The following is a 10,198-nucleotide window of genomic DNA, read 5'->3' on the forward strand; positions in this document are numbered from 1 at the left end:
CTTTTCTCACCAACATATTTTCATGCCTCCTAAATTCTCCATTGGAACCTTGTTGGACGTTGTCCAACTCATTCAAGGTGTCCTCTTGATCATGTTGAGGATCTCTTTTAATCTTTTGCTTATCACTATTCAAAGGCGTCATGGTTCGGAGGCACCATTCTCATAGCCCGAAAATATAATTTCATGGCTTGCGAATCCCTTATCATACGCTTCATGGCCCAGGACATCATGGTCTAAAGACGTCATCCTAACCGTCCAAAGACAACATTCATGGTCCGACGGAAATTTGCATCATGTTTAAATTTATGCACAATATACACTTGTATTGTTTCTAATTGCAAGTAAACCAACAAGAAACGACCATCTCGGCAGGAGCGGTCCCACTCCGGTTCCCCCAATCCATGTCAGACCTAACCATTCCTGTGAACCGTTCATTCACCTGGACCTAGATATTGCGTCCGTCCTTGAAATATCTTCATCGGCATACTCCGCACATGAATCGTAAACTACATACAACCTGATTCCTGTAAAACTAGGGATATGTGGGCAGCTCAAAAGCCAGGGCACGACCTAAACCTCTTCAACCCGTTTCGCTCGGTCAAAATTGGCCATCATATCTTTACCCGACAACTCTTTCATCCTTCTCGGGTAAAGAGGGGCAGCTGTTGAGACCCAATTTTTCCCTATATATTTTTTCAATATGCAAAATAACTTCAAAATAGCATATATATGCATATATAAGCATATCCAAGTGTTTTATTATTTTTTCATAATTTTAAAGGTTTAAATTGATTTATTTTCTCCCCTTTTACCTATAAATCCCCAATAATTATTTTCAAAATTATTATTTTGATAATTATTCTATTGAATTTCTATATTTATGCCAAAATATGGCTAAGATAATTTTTACAATTTTATTTAGTATTTTTAAAGCTAAATTGCATATAATTGCAATATTAGCCCTTTTTAAGGTTTAATTAGGGTTTATATTCATAAAATTAGATCCTGTATTTTTAAATTGTTAATTATGTACTATAAATCATTTTAGCCTTTTAAATTAATTTTCAAAAATTATTTATTATTTTTATAAAATTTAAAGGGAAAATGGCTATTTATAGACAAAATTGGCTTTAAAATCTAGCCCAAATCAAATCCCCAATATTCCCTAGCCCAATTTCAATTTAAACCCGACCCTAACCCTGTAAACCTAACCTAAGCTCGGATCCTCACCTACCCCATTTAATCTAGGCCGTTGATCATTCAGATCAACGATCACCATTTCACCTGCCTAAAATAAACCTAAACGACCCCCTTAACCTACTTCATTTCCACCAACCCGCCACCCTTGAATCCCCTTCCTCTCCAATTCTCTCTGCAACCCCACCTAAACCCTAGCCGCTGCCACCCAAATTAACCCTAATCCCCTTCGATTCTCACCTAATCCATGGACTCCATGGCTGTTTGAGATGTGTACCGACCTCCTATGTCTATTGGTTGCCTGTTTTTGTAATTTCATGGAAAGATCTCGAAGAGATCTAGTCCAGACCTTGCTCAACTTCTATCCATGGTATTTTTCTGGCCATCCATGGCTATTCGAGTCAGATCCTTATCTTTTCCGACTAGATCGATAACTTTTCGAAGTCTTTCTCATTTTTTTGGGTTCTCTGAAACCCTAACTTCAAAGGCTTTTCGATTTTTCTTTCAGATCTGTTTTAGATCTGCGTATGTTATGAACCTCTTAAGTGTTTTTCTTTAAAGGTTTTGCGATTTTTCAAAATGACTCTTCGTCTTCAACAATTCGGGTTTTCTTAACCTCTTTTAAAAGGGTCTCTTCTTCGATTTTCAGTGTTGTTTTATGATTTTACTATGTTTAAATGATTTGTTTATGCTTTTCTTCTACCTGATCATCTTAAAACCCTAAGTATCTTTGGTTTTATCCGGGGTCTGAAACTGTCTTTTGTATGTATGCCTGTTTTCGAGTTTTTCATGGTTGGATCCTTTCCTTTATTTGTCTTGACCGATTCTGAGGTCATACTGTTTTTGTTAAAACCCTAATTTCTTAAAATTTTCCTCACTTGTTACTGTGAGCTTTTGAAGACTTCCTTTACTTATTTCGGTGTGTTGATCTGATCTCCCCTACCTGTTGCTATGTGTTAGACCGTTTCCTTCATTTTTGGTTCTATGTGACTTCTTGACTTTGTTGACTACCATGCTTCGAGTAGGTTCTCTTACTATTGAATCCTTAGCCTACTCGTGTTACTGCTATATGTTTATCTAGTTGCTTCTTTTGCCAATATGTTTGGCCTTGCATGTCTGATACTCCTGCTCATTCTTTTCTATTTATATGTTGAAGTGCAAAATCATGACCCCTTCTTGATTGATCTTGATTTCCTTGAGTTGCGGTTTGATTGCAAGGTTTTCTTGTAACCCCTAGCTTTACTCATTTTATATAAATTGATTGATTCCCTTCCTTTTCTGTGATGTTTTACCTCTGCTGAATCCTTTCCCAAAATTAAGTATATTTTGTACTTAGACCCAATTATTTACTCTACCCTTTTACTATCCCCTATATGGTAAGAATCAATCTTTCTCAAACTGATATCTTTCCTTAATTATCCCTGCTGATACCCGTTAAACAATAATTCCTTGATTAAAGGGAAGTACTTGTATTAATGGGATTCTGATTGTTCCATATTTGTGTTAAACCCTTACTTGTTCACTACTACAAATAAGACCTTTAGCGGCAATACAAAATGGCTTTAGCGGCAATAATAATAGCCGCTATATCTTTTACCGGCCATTAGTCTTTTGCCGCTGAAACTGGGGTCGGCAAAGCCTTTAGCGGCTATTCTCGTAAAAGCTGGTAAACGGTATATTTTATTGCCGCTAAAAGTTATTATCTTTAACGGCAATTATTTGCGGCAATTATAATGGCTACTAAATCCAATCCAAAATGGCTAATTATACTTTTTTAGCGTCCATTGTTATAGACGCTACATTCAAAATAATTACCGCTAAAATCGCATCTTTAAGGTAATTGTTTGTGGCAATTATAATGGCTACTAAATCCAATCAAAATGGCTAATTATACTTCTTTAGCATCTATTTTTTATAGCCGCTAAATTAAAAATAATTGCCACTAAAAGTTCATATCTTTAATGGCAATTATTTTGTGACAATTAAAATGGTCATAATATCCCTTCTGAAACAATCTTAGTTTGCCCTTTTAGCTTCCATTCTAATGGCTAATATGTTTAACTAAATTGCCACTAAAAGTCAATATCTTTAACGACAATTATTTTACATCAATTATAAATAGTTTTGCCACAATTAATAATAGTTACTACATTCGTACAGAATATGACTCAAATAATAAAATATATTAATATTAATTAAAAAAAACATAATGTATCTCATTGATCTTAACAAACAAAAGGAAGTACTAATCAAAAATATTAATATCACAGTAATTTAAACATAAAAAATATATTATTGAGGCTAAATAACTAATGTCATTATATAACTAATCCAGACGAATGATGGGTCTTCAAATGGTTTCCACAACTTTTCGTCATTTTGAACTCTTTCACCAGCTAAATTATTCAACATCAGACAATATAACCTGAAATTATAAAATAATTGTGTCAAAAGTTAAAGTATAATGTGAAAACATATCTTGAACATTCCATTCAATCAAGAAGCAAAACTGAAAACAAGAATTAAACAAATGCTTTCCAAAGTGCAACTAAACGACAACAGTATATGTCGATGACAACATATGTAGATTGCCCCAACCACAATAAGGAAGAGGAAAGCCTCATATTAAAATAACAACAGCAGCATCTAAAGATGACAACTTGCCAGATACAACACTTGAGAAAACTTACTACACTGGTTAAACATACCAACCATTTTTACACAAACTCAAGAACAGAAAAAAATCAGACAAAACAACACCACAAAGGAAATCAGAAAGTGTCTTTGTAGCTACTATTATAAAGCAGAATACTGATCATTTTCTTGCTACAGAATATGATAGTCATGAGAAAAGTGAAAGAACAATCAATAAAGACCCACGTCAAGATCATTGTCATTTTCCCTATTAAAAAGAAAGAATATAGTACCCTCACCTGAAAAGCAGAAGTCTTTTTGCAAGTGAGTTTAACTTTGCTTTGAATCTTGGCAGATTTTAGGACCTAAAAGTTATTGGCATACAAAAAGCATTCCCCACTCATGTTACTCATCTTATAGTATAGTATATATAAGCTATCATCATTCCACTTATTTAATATAAAGGGTGGCCAACTAAGTTCCTTCTATGCGTGGGCTATCTGCAGAATATTCAAGAAAACCAACTCAATGGCAAATAGATCTCTTTCTTACTCTTGGATAAATCCATTATCTGAAGTAGAATCTCCAGAGGTGTTTAATCAAAGTACTACTGTTCATTTTGGCTCGCCGAATATCTCTTCTTTAACTTACGCTGCATCACTTCTCCACTTAACCAGTAAGAATGACTTAGCCTCAAATATTAATCAGTAGAAATAGATGGGGAAAATGGGTTTATGATTCTTCTGTAGATTAGTTTGGAAGGCCTCCCTCTTCATCATTGGTAAGTATCTATCCAACAAATGGAATGCATGCATGCAATAACTTGAATTATGTATCTAATTTTTCTCCGTCTAATGATTTATAATTACTTAATGATAAAGAAATTTTGGAATGACTTCTTTAGTTTAGATTATTCATAATATACAATTATCTATCCTGTAAGTTCCAGTCTTAAGCTATCCATAGAACTAAAGATAAAAAAGAGCTCTAGCTTATTGTAAGCAATCATGAGCTTAACACTAGCTAGAATATATGCTTCTAACATATACAAGTGATGTTGGTGAAATACCAAATTACAATTCACTCTCTTAAAAATACAAATCAAAACTAGGTTTCAGGTCTGTTAATTATTCTATTTCCATGATGCTCACAGCTGCATGATTGAAATAAAGTAAGTAATAACAAGAGGTAGGAGTCAAGTTACTATTATTATATTGTAAGTTTGACAACTGCGTGGTCTTTAACAAGGAAAGAAGACCCTTAATACTATTGTTTCAAGACCATCTTTTCTTTCAAGTCCTAGTACTGAAGTTCCTTGTAACTTCATGTTTTTGTCGCCTGAGGTTTCCATGTTTTTCAACACATCCCCCGCCATAACTTCTGAGACTATTTTTCAACATATCCCCCGCGTTAACTTCTGAGACTATTGATTTTGAAGGTTCGAATAAACAGATGAATAGCTTCTCAATTGGTTCATGACAAGAGATGCAAAGAAGTATATGAATGGAAGATAATGAAGCAGGGTTAAGGAGTAATCAAGATTCAACAAATGATAATATTACTCAATGGGAAAACATCAAATCAATTGGATTTCCTTTCAGTTTGACAACTAGTTTGGCTGATAAATGGAAGCCAAGTTTGAGTTGGGATTCTTCTTCATGTCCTAGTGAGATATCAACCACTTACGACTCAACAAACAAATGGTACACCTAATTCAACACCCAAACAAAGAACCTCCTGGCCTTATGTACAACTAGTTCTTCTTTATTTTCACTATCAGCATCCAGTATCCGAATTAGTTTGTCTCAGATATAGGACGCTAAAAGAAAAAAATGGAAGAAGAAAACCTAGTCATAGCACTGAAAAAACAGTGAGGCTTTTGGGATCAATCAGGCACAAAAACATAGTGAGGCTTTTGGGATGTTGTAATAACGGCAAAACAAGATTGTTCTTGTTTGATTACATTAGTCATGGGAGTTTAGCAGGACTGCTACATGAGAAAAAAGTATTTCTAGATTAGGATGCTAGGTATAATATCATATTAAGAGAAGCTCAAGATTTAGCTTATCTTCACCATGATTGTATTCCTCCTATAGTCCATCGCGATATCAAGGCCAATAATATTTTGGTTGGTCCACAGTTTGAAGCTTTTCTTGCAGACTTTGGACTTGCAGAAAAAAGAACATGTTCAGAGTAAATACAATAAAGATGCATTTACATGATCACTGCATTTATATTGTCACCAGAATTGACCATCTGCAAGTCATATGAAATAAAGATTTCAAGTGACAATCTAAAAGCACACAATCGTCTAACATGAAAGCTCAATTAGTCCATGCTTATTAAAGGATCTAAAAATCTTTGTCCATGCTACATACATCGTTTCATACAGAATACGAATCCCATGTACAAGAGCATTAACCTCGGCAACTATATGAGTTTCTTTCCCAAAAATTTGTTTATACATAGGAGAAATTTAGATATAAGAGATAAGTGGCCGAAACAAACTTCCTAAATCAGGATTTTCTACATCCAAATAATAACATGACTTTTGCCAGATTAATGTACACATAATTTATTGTAAATCAATCGACAAGAATCAATCCAAAATCTACTATAAACCGATTGCACGCGACTGATTTAACAGGGGGAAAAGAAAAGTTAACAGGGGAAGAAGATGGACGGGCACTACGACAGGCTGTTGAACAGCGAGTTAGGAACTGAATTACTGTAAATCAATAGACCAACATTGATACAAAATCTACTATAAATCTATTGGAAGAAGAGAAATTAATTTACTATAAGTCGATTCTACTGTAAATCAATTCTACTGTAAATCAAAGAGAACAAAGTTTACCTAGGAAAAAGATGGGCTGCCGTTGACGCACTCGCACTGCCGTTGATACACTATAAATTGCACCTCCATTGACGCAATAGCGAGTTAGGTTTTTTCGGCAGCAAAGTCGATTCAAGAGGGAAATCGATTCTACTGTAAATCAATTGTAAATCGAAGAGAAGAGAATTAACCTGGAAAAAGGTAGGATGCCGTTGACGCACTCGCGCTGCCGTTGATGCACTGTAAATCGCACTGCCGTTGACGCAGCAACCTGTTAGGTTTTTTCAGCAGCGATTTAGGATGTTTTATTGTTTTTCATTCATTTGGGGAGTGAGGTTTTTAGTTCTATTGTTTTCTAATTGGGGAGGGAAACATAAGGTTTTTAGTTTTATTGTTTTCTAATTGGGGAGGGAAACAAAAAAGGTATCAAAAAAATTGGAGGGAAAGATTTTCGTTTTTTCGTGCGGATAGTTAAAATAATAAAAGATTAATTTTAATTAGTAATTTTTAGTGGCTATAATTTTTTATTGCTAGTAAAATTATATCTTTTACTGGCTAATGGTCATATGCCGCTAATATTTAAGCTTAAAGAATTTATTAGCGACCATTGCCTTACTGCTGCTAAATAATTACCGCCAAAGGCCTTTTTTGTAGTAGTGGTTACCTTATTTTCTACTCATTTTCAAAGCTATAAATACCCTACCCTCTCTTCTCTAAACACACGAACATTTTTAGTTCCGAACACACACTTATACACTCAAACTCTCTCTTCTTTCTTTGCTACCTGTGCTACTGCTTGTCTAGTCGGCTGAAAGGCAAGGCTAGACTGTGGAATTCTATTCGCTTTACTTTTCTGCACTTTGTTTTTTGACTGGTATGTCCTACTTTAATTTTAAAGCTCCAACAACAATATGCTTCCTTGTTTGTTTCAGCTTCTTTCATTTTTGGTCTACTTCTACTTGTGGTTCTGTTAAGCATGCTGTAATGTTTCCCCTTCCCCTTTAGATTAATGCACTCCCCTGTTTGTGTTTTAAGGCATACTTTATCAATTACTTATTGTGTACTTACTATCTTATGAATCCCAAACCCCTATCCCTTCCATGTGTTTATTTTCTTTTGGCCGGTTTGTGATTATGCCTGTATCAGCTATTGCTGTGCATGTCCAGACCAAATCCCTGCTGGGGTTATGTGCTTACTGACAAATGTCTACGTATCCCCAATCCCTTGACCCCCTGTGTGGCTACTGATTCTGTGTGTGATCCCCTCTTGAGGTGTTTGAGTTTTGTTTACTACTACCACTACTTTCAATCATCTCTGTTACTGATTGCTTTCATAAAATGGAGTTGACAGTCCAGTTTTTACACAAACACTTTTTCAAACTATGTCAAGCACTCTCACATATACTCTTAGAATACTAGGTTCTGCCCCTTTTGTGTGAGCCATGCTTTGGGCCCCTTGAGCTCTCTCTGAACTTGGACACATGAAAGCTAGCCTTTTCACACTGCACTTACTCTCTTGGTTATGCAATCTGGGTGTCAGCACTGCCCAGGATCCCTTGAGGTCCTTAGGGAACTCTGACACACCCAGATATGAGAATGCTTTGGAACAATATTGGCATTTGAGGTGGTTTATTACATAACTCAGAGAGGAAGTCAGAATCAGGCTTCCTATGGTTGTAACTTCTTATTTTACATTTTTATTATGTAAGTCAATCACTTGGTATGTAATAATTTGTACACAACTCTGGGAATGGATAGTGGAAAGGGAGGGGTGACTATGCATGCTTTAGCTATCAAAAGGGGTAGAAAATATGTTACTAGGTTTATCTTCCGACTTGCGCAATAGAAATCATGCTTAGGACTCATTTCATACATTATAGATCATGTTCCCTAGGACCTACGCTTACTGTTTTCAGCATGTCCATTTCACTATTATATCACTTATAAAATCTTGCGTTAATTATGTTAATAATTGAAGTTTCTGCGATCATGTTCCTACTACCATGTACGTTTAGAGATCCTGTTTTAGGCTAAATAACACTAACAAACATAACATTTCTACATATTCTGGAAATCATGTTTAAATGCTGTAATATTTGTTCATATAGAAATCCTACTTAGGATTCTGCATCATTCTGCATCTATGTACATTAGATACCATGTCTTTAGGATTTCATTTGTATTCGCTTAAGCACGCTTAGGCTAAATATGAATGCATAAAAAGGAATAAAACAATTTTACTCAGTTTTTACAATCAGCTGGCAATAATTCTATGTGCTGAACACCTAGAACAAAATGTTTTAGGCAATAAAAATAATTTCCAAACCGTCTTAATGATTCAAAACAATTGTTTTAATCCTAGGAAAGCCTTAGGTAATAACCTGAATAAAACTGGAGCTGCCTTTGTTTAATTATTAACTATCACAACTAGCAGGCATGCCTGATTCAGACTTCTTATCAGAGTCATGTAATAAATTTGGTTCTGCTTCAACAACTTAAACACCCTGCTTTAGGATTTTTAAATTCAGACCTTAATGGTATATAAGTCATGCTATCTATGTGCATTCTTTGTGGAGGTATAACTAAGCCTTCTACTTGCTTATATGTTCCCTCCTAATTGCAGTCTTATATGTTTTTGTATGTTGCCTTAGTATTTTGCCTTTAAACTTGAGGGTCCGCCTAGAACCCCCTCCTTATAGGAATAGTAGTCCTAAATTCCTCCGAGACCGATAGGAAAGGACGGGTAACAACATGCAATAAGAGTCGAGACCAATCTTTGCTTAATTACCTTTACGGGGCGGGAAAGGGTAGATATGGATATGATAACCGGTGCGCTAATACCACATGTAGCCCCTCTTTTGAGGAGTGTCATACCGGGTATTGCATTGATGTGATCCATATTACAAACAAACCTAGAACACCTTTTACATTCATAAGCATGCTTTAGATTGTAACTCTTTTTAAAATTTCGCCTTTCAATAACTGTTTCCAAACTCTTGTGTGTCGTAACTTAAATACCCTATTATTTGAGCCTTACTTGTCTATTTGCTAATTGCACAAATTCACAAAAACCTGTCTGGCCGGGAACTACACTAGTGGATCCTGAGGGGTGCCTAACACCTTCCCCTTAGGATAATTTCAAGCCCTTACCCTATCTCTGGTTAGCAAACATATTTGTAGATGAACCTTATAGGTTCCCTAACGCACCTTAAAAATCGTTAGGTGGCGACTCTTCAAAATTGCAGACCCCTTACCAAAAGGAAAAGAGTTGTCCCATACCAAAAATGTCATAAACCCAATTTTCGCGAGGAAAAAAGGGGGGCGCGACAGCCCCAACATTCTTCAGACCAAATGGCATCATCTTGTAGCAATATACCCCCAAGGTATAATGAAAGCTGTTTTTTCTGCATCTTCTTCGTCCATCCAGATCTGGTGATAACCCGCGAAGCAATCTACAAAGGATTGGAGTTCATGCTTGGCGCAATTATCGATCAGGATGCGTATATTTGGCAGTGGGAAGTCATCCTTGAGA

The 10,198-nt window shown here is 35.6% G+C and overlaps 1 long non-coding RNA gene across 1 annotated transcript; it reads right to left on the reverse strand.

Annotated features, from left to right (window-relative positions):
* Window positions 1–3,361: 3,361 nt before the first annotated feature.
* Window positions 3,362–7,044, reverse strand: LOC107800044 (uncharacterized). Its single transcript, XR_001651276.2, has 3 exons — window positions 6,859–7,044; window positions 6,689–6,751; window positions 3,362–3,622 (listed from the first exon to the last, which is right to left on the reverse strand). It is a non-coding gene; the product is annotated as an uncharacterized LOC107800044 (long non-coding RNA).
* Between the last annotated feature and the right edge of the window lie 3,154 nt (window positions 7,045–10,198).

Source organism: Nicotiana tabacum, chromosome 10 (genome assembly GCF_000715075.1).
Source record: "Nicotiana tabacum cultivar K326 chromosome 10, ASM71507v2, whole genome shotgun sequence".
NCBI classification, from domain to species: domain Eukaryota; kingdom Viridiplantae; phylum Streptophyta; class Magnoliopsida; order Solanales; family Solanaceae; genus Nicotiana; species Nicotiana tabacum.